Here is a 10,695-nt window from a genome sequence, read left to right as displayed (position 1 = left end):
GGAATTTTGCCAGGAGCTAATTTTGTTGTTGTTGTTGTTGTTGTCGCTATAAGGTTACTTATGAGTACCAACTGTCTACTACTGCACCTGTACGTAGACGTCATCATCATATCTGGGGACCTACATTCAGACTGTGAGTATGGGGGTAAGGGTTGTGGAATGGAGACGCTGGAGGTGGCTGGGCCATGCTCTGAGGAAGACGAAAACCGGAAATCTTTGCTCTGCCCTAAGATGACCACCACAGGGAGAAGAAAGAGAAGCAGACCACTAGGCACACGGAGAAGAGCTGTGGAATGGGAATTTCGAATTTCAAACAAGCAGACAAGACCTGCAACGGAATCAGCTGGCTCGCTCAATGTAGAAATGACTGGAGAAAATTTGTCGGCGACTTATGCTCCAGCCGGAGCGTAGAGGGTTAAGCAAGTAACTAATCTATACGTATCAACAGGGGTAAATGGACAAAGAACCTGACAAGAGCTCCCCGCACTATTAACCCACTGACTCCTGTTGACGAATACGCTCGTCAGTGGTCTGTTTCTTGAGATAACATTGAGATTAGAGCTGGGGCCGTAGTCTGGAGACCACCGTGCCTGCAGGTAAAGATGTGTCTGCGTGTAAATCCACACGAGGCAAGGCAAACTGCCCGAGGGTAATCAGTAGTCAGTATCCAGTGTTCAGGAACACTCGAGTCTACCCACGGGTCTTCAAACCCAAAGGCAAATTTACCCTTGCTACCTGCCAATCGTAACTGCCCACGAAGCAGAGGTAAGCTTGGGGGATCCTTTTGTAGCGCTGTTTTTGTTGAGGGAAAACAGGCGTGCTTCGCGGATAGCCCGTGTTTTGCTGAACTCTCACGACAGTGCTCTCAACTGTGGTGCGAAGAGAAGTAAACGAGCATGTGCAGAAGGAATCACCGGGACTTTTAATTACAGACGATGGGTTAGCTGCCTGAATGCAGCGCGTGTGTTGAATACGAAGATAACTGAACCTTCAAGGTAAATTGTACATGTGGGGATCCCTGCCATGTCAAAGGTAACTTGTCATGAGGCAAAACGAATTTTGTCTTGAATATTCTACCAGGATTGTCTTTCAACTTTTCTATATTTGGACTTCTTCCTCTTCGGACTGCATCGCTTTTCTTCAGCAAAATATGCATTTTCAACCCTAAAAACTACACAAGAAGTAGTTCATGCTCTCCTAATTCACGCCACACTGACAGCCAAAAGGGGTTAAACTTAGGTATAATAAGGAAATGAGACAACAAAAAAGAACAATAATAATCGGGACCCCTTCACTTCGCAACGTTATAAATGAATCCCCCCTCCCAGCCTCTGATCCCAACCCCCAAATCCCCTGTCACACACACACACACACACACACACACACACACAGACTACACGCCCCCTTCTGTGCCAACCAAGGGTGTGCTTTGAACAGGAAGAAGAAAGGAAAGGGGCGAATCCAGTCGGACAGACGGCCCTACATGGAATGAAGGAGTTGAGGGGAGACGGATGGAGGGGGTAGGGAGACGGCCCTACATGGAATGAAGGAGTGGGGAGAAAGAAGGATGGAGGGATGGGGAGACGGCTCTACATGGAAGAGTGGTTAGAAGGATGGAGGGGTGGAGAGAAGAAGGATGGTGGGGTGGGGAGAAAGAAGGATGGAGGGGTGGGGAGAAAGAAGGATGGAGGGGTGGGGAGAAAGAAGGATGGAGGGTGGGGAGAAGAAGGATGGTGGGGTGGGGAGAAGAAGGATGGTGGGGTGGGGAGAAAGAAGGATGGAGGGGTGGGGAGAAAGAAGGATGGTGGGTGGGGAGAAAGAAGGATGGAGGGGTGGGGAGAAGAAGGATGGAGGAGTGGGGAGAAGAAGGATGGTGAGGTGGGGAGAAGAAGGATGGAGGGGGAGAGAAGAAGGATGGTGAGGTGGGGAGAAGAAGGATGGAGGGGTGGGGAGAAGAAGGATGGTGAGGTGGGGAGAAGAAGGATGGAGGGGGGGCAGAAGAAGGATGGAGGGGTGGGGAGAAGAAGGATGGAGGGGTGGGGAGAAGATGGAGGAGTGGGGAGAAAGAAGGATGGAGGGGAGGGGGAGAAAGAAGGATGGAGGGGTGGGGAGAAAGAAGGATGGAGGGGTGGGGAGAAGAAGGATGGTGGGGAGAAAGAAGGATGGAGGGGTGGGGAGAAAGAAGGATGGTGGGGTGGGGAGAGAAGGATGGAGGGGTGGGGAGAAAAAAGGATGGTGGGGTGGGAGAAAGAAGGATGGTGGGGTGGGGAGAAAGAAGGATGGAGGGGTGGGGAGAAGAAGGATGGTGGGGTGGGGAGAAAGAAGGATGGAAGGGTGGGGAGAAGAAGGATGCTGAGGTGGGGAGAAGAAGGATGGTGGGGTGGGGAGAAAGAAGGATGGAGGGGTGGGGAGAAAGAAGGATGGAGGGGTGGGGAGAAAGAAGGATGGTGGGGTGGGGAGAAAGAAGGATGGAGGGGTGGGGAGAAAGAAGGATGGTGGGGAGAAAGAAGGATGGTGGGGTGGGGAGAAAGAAGGATGGTGGGGTGGGGAGAAGAAGGATGGTGGGGTGGGGAGAAAGAAGGATGGTGGGGTGGGGAGAAAGAAGGATGGTTGGGTGGGGAGAAAGAAGGATGGTTGGGTGGGGAGAAGAAGGATGGAGGGGTGGGGAGAAAGAAGGATGGTGGGGTGGGGAGAAAGAAGGATGGAGGGGTGGGGAGAAAGAAGGATGGTGGGGAGAAAGAAGGATGGAGGGGTGGGGATAAAGAAGGATGGTGGGGTGGGGAGAAAGAAGGATGGAGGGGTGGGGAGAAAGAAGGATGGTGGGGAGAAAGAAGGATGGTGGGGTGGGGAGAAAGAAGGATGGTTGGGTGGTGAGAAGAAGGATGGAGAGGTGGGGAGAAGAAGGATGGTGGGGTGGGGAGAAAGAAGGATGGTGGGGTGGGGAGAAAGAAGGATGGTGGGGAGAAAGAAGGATGGAGGGGTGGGGAGAAAGAAGGATGGAGGGGTGGGGAGAAGAAGGATGGTGGGGTGGGGAGAAAGAAGGATGGAGGGGTGGGGAGAAAGAAGGATGGAGGGGTGGGGAGAAAGAAGGATGGTGGGGTGGGGAGAAAGAAGGATGGAGGGGTGGGGAGAAAGAAGGATGGTGGGGTGGGGAGAAAGAAGGATGGAAAGAAGGATGGTGGGGTGGGGAGAAAGAAGGATGGAAAGAAGGATGGTGGGGAGAAAGAAGGATGGTGGGGTGGGGAGAAAGAAGGATGGTGGGCTGGGGAGAAAGAAGGATGGAGGGGTGGGGAGAAGAAGGATGGTGGGGAGAAAGAAGGATGGAGGGGTGGGGAGAAGAAGGATGGTGGGGAGAAAGAAGGATGGTGGGGTGGGGAGAAAGAAGGATGGAGGGGTGGAGAGAAAGAAGGATGGAGGGTGGGGAGAAAGAAGGATGGAGGGGTGGGGAGAAAGAAAGATGGAGGGGTGGGGAGACGGCCCTACATGGAAGAGTGGTTAGAAGGATGGAGGGGTGGGGAGAAAGAAAGATGGAGGGGTGGGGAGACGGCCCTACATGGAAAGGAGTGGGGAGATAGAAGGATGGAGGGGTGGGGAGAAGAAGGATGGTGGGGAGAAAGAAGGATGGAGTGGTGGGGAGAAGAAGGATGGTGGGGAGAAAGAAGGATGGTGGGGTGGGGAGAAAGAAGGATGGAGGGGTGGAGAGAAAGAAGGATGGAGGGTGGGGAGAAAGAAGGATGGAGGGGTGGGGAGAAAGAAAGATGGAGGGGTGGGGAGACGGCCCTACATGGAAGAGTGGTTAGAAGGATGGAGGGGTGGGGAGAAAGAAAGATGGAGGGGTGGGGAGACGGCCCTACATGGAAAGGAGTGGGGAGATAGAAGGATGGAGGGGTGGGGAGACGGCCCTACATGGAAAGGAGTGGGGAGATAGAAGGATGGAGGGGTGGGGAGACGGCCCTACATGGAAGAGTGGTTAGAAGGATGGAGGGGATGGGGAAGGTTGGGGTGAAGGGAGTGAGTGGGAAAGGGGGGGGGGGGAGCGGGGGTCTCGAGATGGAGTGCTCCTCGGTCTCTGGGGTCCAGACAACAAGTACCACAGTTCCCGGCAGATTAGCTCTCTGAAAGGTTCCCCCACCCCCTCCCTACCATCACTACCACCACCCATCACCATCCTCTGTCCTACCCGTACCCTCCCCCTCCCTCCCTCCCTTCCATCCACCTCTAACTAGTCCTTCCCTCTCTGAGGCTACAGTAAGTAAGTAGGCAGATGAAGGAGGCTGGTCTCCCCCAACTCACCGAAACAAGGAGGCCTGAAGAAGCACAGGACTGAACTGAAAGAATGCTGCTATTTTAGTTCGGGAAGCAGAGAGAATGCGAATGCGAATGCGAATGCGAACACACACACACACACACACACACACACACACACACACACACACACACACACCCCTGACCACTTGCAGAACAATGGTTCAGAGGAAGGTGGTGGCAGAGTGGTTAAGACGCTTATCTATGTCCGTGAGGGTGGTCTCCCAAGTTTGACTGGAAAATATCAAACTGAGCGTCCAGTCATTCGGATAAGATAATAAACATAAGTCATAATAAGTCCCGTGTGCAACACACCACTTGGCACGCACTGAGAAAGAACCCATGGCAACAAAAGTGTTGTCCTCTGGCCAAACGTTTGCAGAAGAAATCCACTTTTGATAGGTACACAAGTATTTGTACATGTACTCAAGTTCTGGCTTATGCGTTGGGTTATATGCTGGTGTAGCGTAGAGAGATTTGTCCAGTTTGTCTAGTTTGTCCTTCAGAAGCTGAAACTGAACTAAAACTGAATGATTGAAACTGAACTAATACAAAACAAAGATTGAAGTAAAACTGAACCTAACTCTCATAAGTCCAACGCCTATCGGATTTTTGCCGCGGTGCATCCTGTTGTGTTTTCTGGCTTGAGAAAAAAAAAAAAAGAGCAAAACCAAAGCTCAAAGCTCAGCATGAGATGTTACAAAATAAACTCGTTGGGCAGCAAAGCCATAATAGACTGAAACGGGCCTGGACTGTCTGAGGAGAACATCTGGATAGGGAAACAGAAGAAGAAGGAGGAGGAAGAGAAGAAGGAGAAGGAGAAGGAGATGAAGCAGCACGAGGAGGAGGAGCAGAAAAAGAAGAAGAAGAAGAAGGAGGAGGAGGGGGAGGAGGAGAAGGAGGTTGAGGAGTAGGAGCAGGAGGAGGAGGAGGAGCAGAAGAAGAAGGAGGAGGAGGAGGGGGAGGGGGAGTAGGAGTAGTAGGAGGAGGTGAAGGAGGGTGATGAGAAGAAGAAGGAGGAGGAGGAGGAGGAAAAGAAGACGGATGATGAGGGGGGTGAGAGGAAGAAGATGATAATGAAGAAGAAGGAGGAGGAGGAGGAAGAGGAGAAGAAGGAGAAGAAGAAGAAGATGAAGAAGAAGAAGGAGGAGGAAGAGGAGAAGAAGGAGAAGAAGAAGATGAAGAAGAAGAAGAAGGAGGAGGAAGAGGAGAAGAAGGAGAAGAAGAAGAAGAAGTAGTAGAAGAAGAAGAAGGAAGAGGAAGAGGAGGAGAAGAAGAAGAAGGAAGAGGAGGAGGAGGAAGAAGAAGAAGAAGTAGTAGTAGAAGAAAAAGAAGAAGAAGGAAGAGGAAGAGGAGGAGAAGAAGAAGGAAGGGGGAAGAGGAGAAGAAGGAGAAGAAGAAGAAGAAGAAGAAGAAGGAGGAGGAGGAGGAGGAGGAGGAGGAAGAGGAGGAAGAGGAGGAACAGAAGGATCGTGGTTCGATATTCCTCAACACTCCTTGTCGATTGTGGACAAGGGTGAATGGGTTTCTCTCTGTTTGTTGAGCCTGTGGTGCCGGTCACGGTGTGTGTGTGTGTGTGTGTGTGTGTGTGTGCTTGTGTGCTTGTGCTAGTGCTAGTGTGAACGTTGTTGTGTCTTGGACAGTGGTCAATAGAGCAACTCGAGAACAAACAGTCTCCATGCAACCCCATCCCTTCTCTCTCTCTCTCTCTGTCTCTGTCTCTCTCTCTTTGTGTCTCTGTCTCTCTGTTTGTCTCTGTCTTTCTCTCTGCCTTTGTGTCCGTCTCTTTATCGGTCTGGCTGTCTCCCTGTCTGTCTCTCTCTATCTCTCTCTCTTTCCGCTTCTCTCTCTCTATCTCTCCCTCACTCTCTCTCTTTCCCCCTCTCTCTCTCTATCTCTCCCTTTCTCCCTCTTTCCCCTTTTCTCTCTCTCTATCTCTCCCTCACTCTCTTTCCCCTTTTCTCTCTCCCTGTCCCTTTCTCTCTCTCTTTCCCCTTTTCTCTCTATCTCTCCCTTACTCTCTCTTTCCTCTTCTCTCTCTATCTCTCCATCTCTCTCTCTATCTCTTTACCCTTCTCTCTCTATCTATCCCTTTCTCTCTCTCTTTCCCTTCTCTCTCTATCTCTTCCTTTCTCTTTCCCCTTCTCTCTCTCTCCCTTACTCTCTCTCTCTCCTTCCCTTCTCTCTCTATCTCTCCCTTTCTCTCTCTTTCCCTTCTCTCTCTCTTTCCCCTTCTCTATCTCTCCCTTACTCTCTCTCTTTCCCTTCTCTCTCTCTCCCTTACTCTCTCTCTCTCTTTCCCCTTCTCTCTCTCTTTCCCTTTCTCTCTCTATCTCTCCCCTTCTCTCTCTCTTTCCCCTTCTCTCTATCTCTCCCTCTCTTTCCCCTTTCTCTCCTCCTGCAAATTATATTGGTGTTCTGTGAGTGTGGAACTGTTCCTTCCTGTATCGCATTGTATTGCATTGTATTGTATTGTATTGTATTGTACTACAGTGTGATGAGTTGTTCTGCATTGTGTTGTGCTGTCTTGTGTCGTGACGCAATATTGTATCGTATGGTACTTATTAACTCTCTCCATACGAACGGCGAAAGAGACGACGCTAACAGCGTTTCAGCCCAATTCAGTTTCAGTTTCAGTAGCTCAAGGAGGCGTCACTGCGTTCGGACAAAACCATATACGCTACACCACATCTGCCAAGCAGATGCCTGACCAGCAGCGTAACCCAACGCGCTTAGTCAGGCCTTGAAAAAAACAAAACAAAAAACAACAACAAACAAACAAACGAACACACACACACAAAACAAAAAAACAACAAAAAACAACAAAAAAACAAAACAAAACAAAAAAAAAAACAAAAAAAAAAACGGGGGAATAAATAATAGATAAGCTTGCATAAATAAATAAATAAATAAATAAATAATACTTATAATATAGAAAAAGGTAGTAGTAATAATATTAGTAATACTAATAAAATGATAATAATAAAACATAAATAAATAAATAAATAAGACAACAATGGTGATAAATAAGCAAATAAATGTAAAATATGAAGACACACATTCACACATACACCCACACATGCATAACAGAAATGCACCAGACATGCAGTTTCACATATATGAAAGCACAGTCAAATACATATAACACACACACACACACGCATTACCGTGCACCTCCTCTACCCCCCTCCTCCACACACTCATTTCTAGTTTAAGTATCGCAGCTTCCACGGCACACACACACACACACACAAACACACACTCACAGAGATGAACACTTACTTGTACAAGCACATATGAAAGCACAGTCAAATACATATAAACGTACATGAGCTCCAACACACACACACACACACACACACACACACATTACCTTGCACCTCCTCTACCCCCTCCTCCACACACTCATTTCTAGTCTACGTATCGCAGCTTCCACGGCACACACACACACACACACAAACACACACTCACAGAGATGAACACTTACTTGTACAAGCACACACACATACGCCCATATCTCCCACCCCCAACCCCACACACGTACATACAAAGATATATATATATATATATATATATATATATATATATATATATATACACGTTCCAATATCCTGTTGCTCCCACAGTGTAGGCATGCATACACTCACATACCTCATCCTCTACCCCACCTCCCCCCGCACTCCCACCTCCCCTCACACACACACACACACACACACACGTACACATATCTCTCCTGACACTTGTGTACAATTTCACTCTCGCGCATTCACAAACGCACTCAAAAGCACAGACCCACACATACACACAAACACACACAGCCGCCACTGACTGGCCGCAAGAGGGATGGGAAAAGATCTCTGATGCCAAGAACGTGGCGTCTAGTGTGTTGCTCGGTCTATTGTATTTGGAAAGGCCCACAGAGACTCTGTTCCGTTTTGAAGAAATTTGCGCAATGTTGGTTTGGAAATGATGCCGATATTTGTTTGATTTGCAAAGCATGGTGCTCTACCTTTCATGTTAGATTTGCGGCCGCTCCCTCTCTCTGCTTCTATTTCTTTGAGGCGATCGATGGTGTGATGGCCTTGTACCTGTTCTTTTTGGTATTCTTTGACTTTTCTGAGGATTTCCGATTTTCCTAGATGTAGGCCGCTCGTTGGTGTTGCGTTACCAGCAAGTCTGTCAGCTCGCTCATTTCCCTTAACACCTGCATGTCCCGGGCAGTATGACCATGTGAGTTTTTTAATCTGAAAGTTGCGCATTGCCTTATGCCACTCTGGGCTTCCCATTCCGTTTTCAATTTTCTGTATGAGGTTCATTGAGTCGGTTAGAATCATGGCATGTTGGTTTCCGGGCGTATGGAAGGACGATAGCCACTGGAGGGCATGTGTCACAGCTTCAACTTCCATCGTTAGGCTGGAGGTTGTGACTTTGTAGGCAGCATTCTCTTCCCAAATTGTTTTTCCATTTTGTTTCGCAGTGAATCCCCAGCCAGACTGGTCTTTGGTGACTGAGCCATCTGTGTATATGATGATGTCCTCTTCTTTACTGTTTTCTTCTATAAGCAGCTTCACTTCCGCATCAGTTTTGCCCTCTGGCCATTCCCGCCAATGTCTTCCTAGAGTGGGTGAAATGACTGTGTTGAATAGATGGTTGAGGTTTTCGGGGTTTTTCTCCCATTCTTTTGTTTCTTTCAGGTCTTGAAGTCGGCATACTAGCTGGATTGTGTCTTCTGCTTGCCCCATCCATGATCTTCCTCGTCCTAGACGGCTGCCTTTTGGTTCTTTGACTGCGTCATGCAGTGGGTTTTGAGGGTTTTCTAATGCTTTGAAGTAGGTCTTGACCTGTTCTAACTTGTTTCTGGCCTGCACTGAAGGAAGGTCAAGCAGGTATCGCATGGTTTCTGTGGGCGTGTCTTTTGTTGTTCCAAGGATCAGCCTCATAGCTTCATTTTGGACTCTTTCTAATTTTAGGAGGTTGCTTTGAGACGGTGTTGTTAGCCCAAGTCCGTAGTCGATCACACTGAGGACGAGTAATTGGTATAGCAGGAAGAGGTGGCGTTGTTCAATTCCTTTGGTTGCCATTGCTTTTAAGACTGAAAGGCCCTTTTTGCATTTGAGAACAGTGTTTTCCGTATGTTTCCTGAAGGTCAGCATCCTGTCGAAGTGTATTCCTAGGTAGCGTAGGCATTCAGTTTTCTCAATTTGAATCCCATCGAATGACACAGAAGGTGGTGATTTGCTCGCGGTTTTGTTGTTGATTACCATCATCAAAATATTGCAAGCGGAAGGCTCTTATACTGAAGAGGTGAATGTTGACAGAGAATACCACAATTCTGACGACGGAAGCTAAAGTCTGGGTCATTCAGACACCCACTGGACATCCGAGGGGTCTGTGTAGAGGAGAAGAGAGGACTGGCCGTACTGAGTGAGTTAACTGTGTAGTTCTGCTCTATGTCGAGTTATACTGCCACCTATACCTAAGTATCGTACTGTAGACTTATTTTGAATAGTATTAGTACAAGATAAAGAGACAAACTGAAATGAAATAACAATGTCAGTGCTTCGATGTCTTGTCTTGTCGTGTCTTGCTTTGTCTTGTCTTGTCTAGTCTTGATTAGCATGTGGATTGACTTTAACGTGACACCGGAAGTGTGTCTTAGTGTTTACTTCGCATCTTGCAAAATCTTGCGTTTTGGCGTGGAAAGGATGAGTGAAGTTTTCAAATTCAATGGACAAAACATTTTACCTTTCAAACTTCACCAAATGTTAGTGAAGTTTCCTCCTCGAGCCACCGATTTCTGTAGCTGAACACCGAGTAGAGGACTTTGAATGCTTCAACGGAGAGTAATAATTTTTTTTTGGGGGGGTGAAATCTCTGGCTTCTTGCGATGTCTGTTCCAGGAACAGTCAAATAACTTTCAACTTTCACGCGTGGATTGTGTTATAGACATCGCCAGACATGCACATAGAATTGGTTTTTAACACATCGGTGAGCATGCCCAGACATCATTATTATCAACCACCCACATTAGATAAAACAGAGTAAAAGCGATGAAGTGAGTAAGACAGAGAGACAGAGAGAGAGAGGGGGGTGCGGGGGGAGGAAGGGGAGAGAGAGAGAGAGAGAGAGAGAGAGAAGACAAGACAAGACGAGACAAGACAAATCCTTTATTTCGATGATAGTAGATAAGCACTGGTGTGCTTTTTTACATCCAGTCCCCGCCCTGATAGGGTCTACACTACACAATACTAAGTAAAATGAAAGCATGGTGTCAGTAGAAATACGTAACGGGGGGGTGGGGTGGGGAGGGGGGGGAATCCAAAAAAATATCTTAAAAAAAGAAAAGAAAAGAAACACACACACACACACACACACACACACACACACACA

Source organism: Babylonia areolata, chromosome 13 (assembly GCF_041734735.1).
Source record: "Babylonia areolata isolate BAREFJ2019XMU chromosome 13, ASM4173473v1, whole genome shotgun sequence".
Taxonomy (NCBI): domain Eukaryota; kingdom Metazoa; phylum Mollusca; class Gastropoda; order Neogastropoda; family Buccinidae; genus Babylonia; species Babylonia areolata.
The sequence above is the reverse complement of the archived record's forward strand: the minus strand, read 5'-3'. Positions refer to the sequence as shown.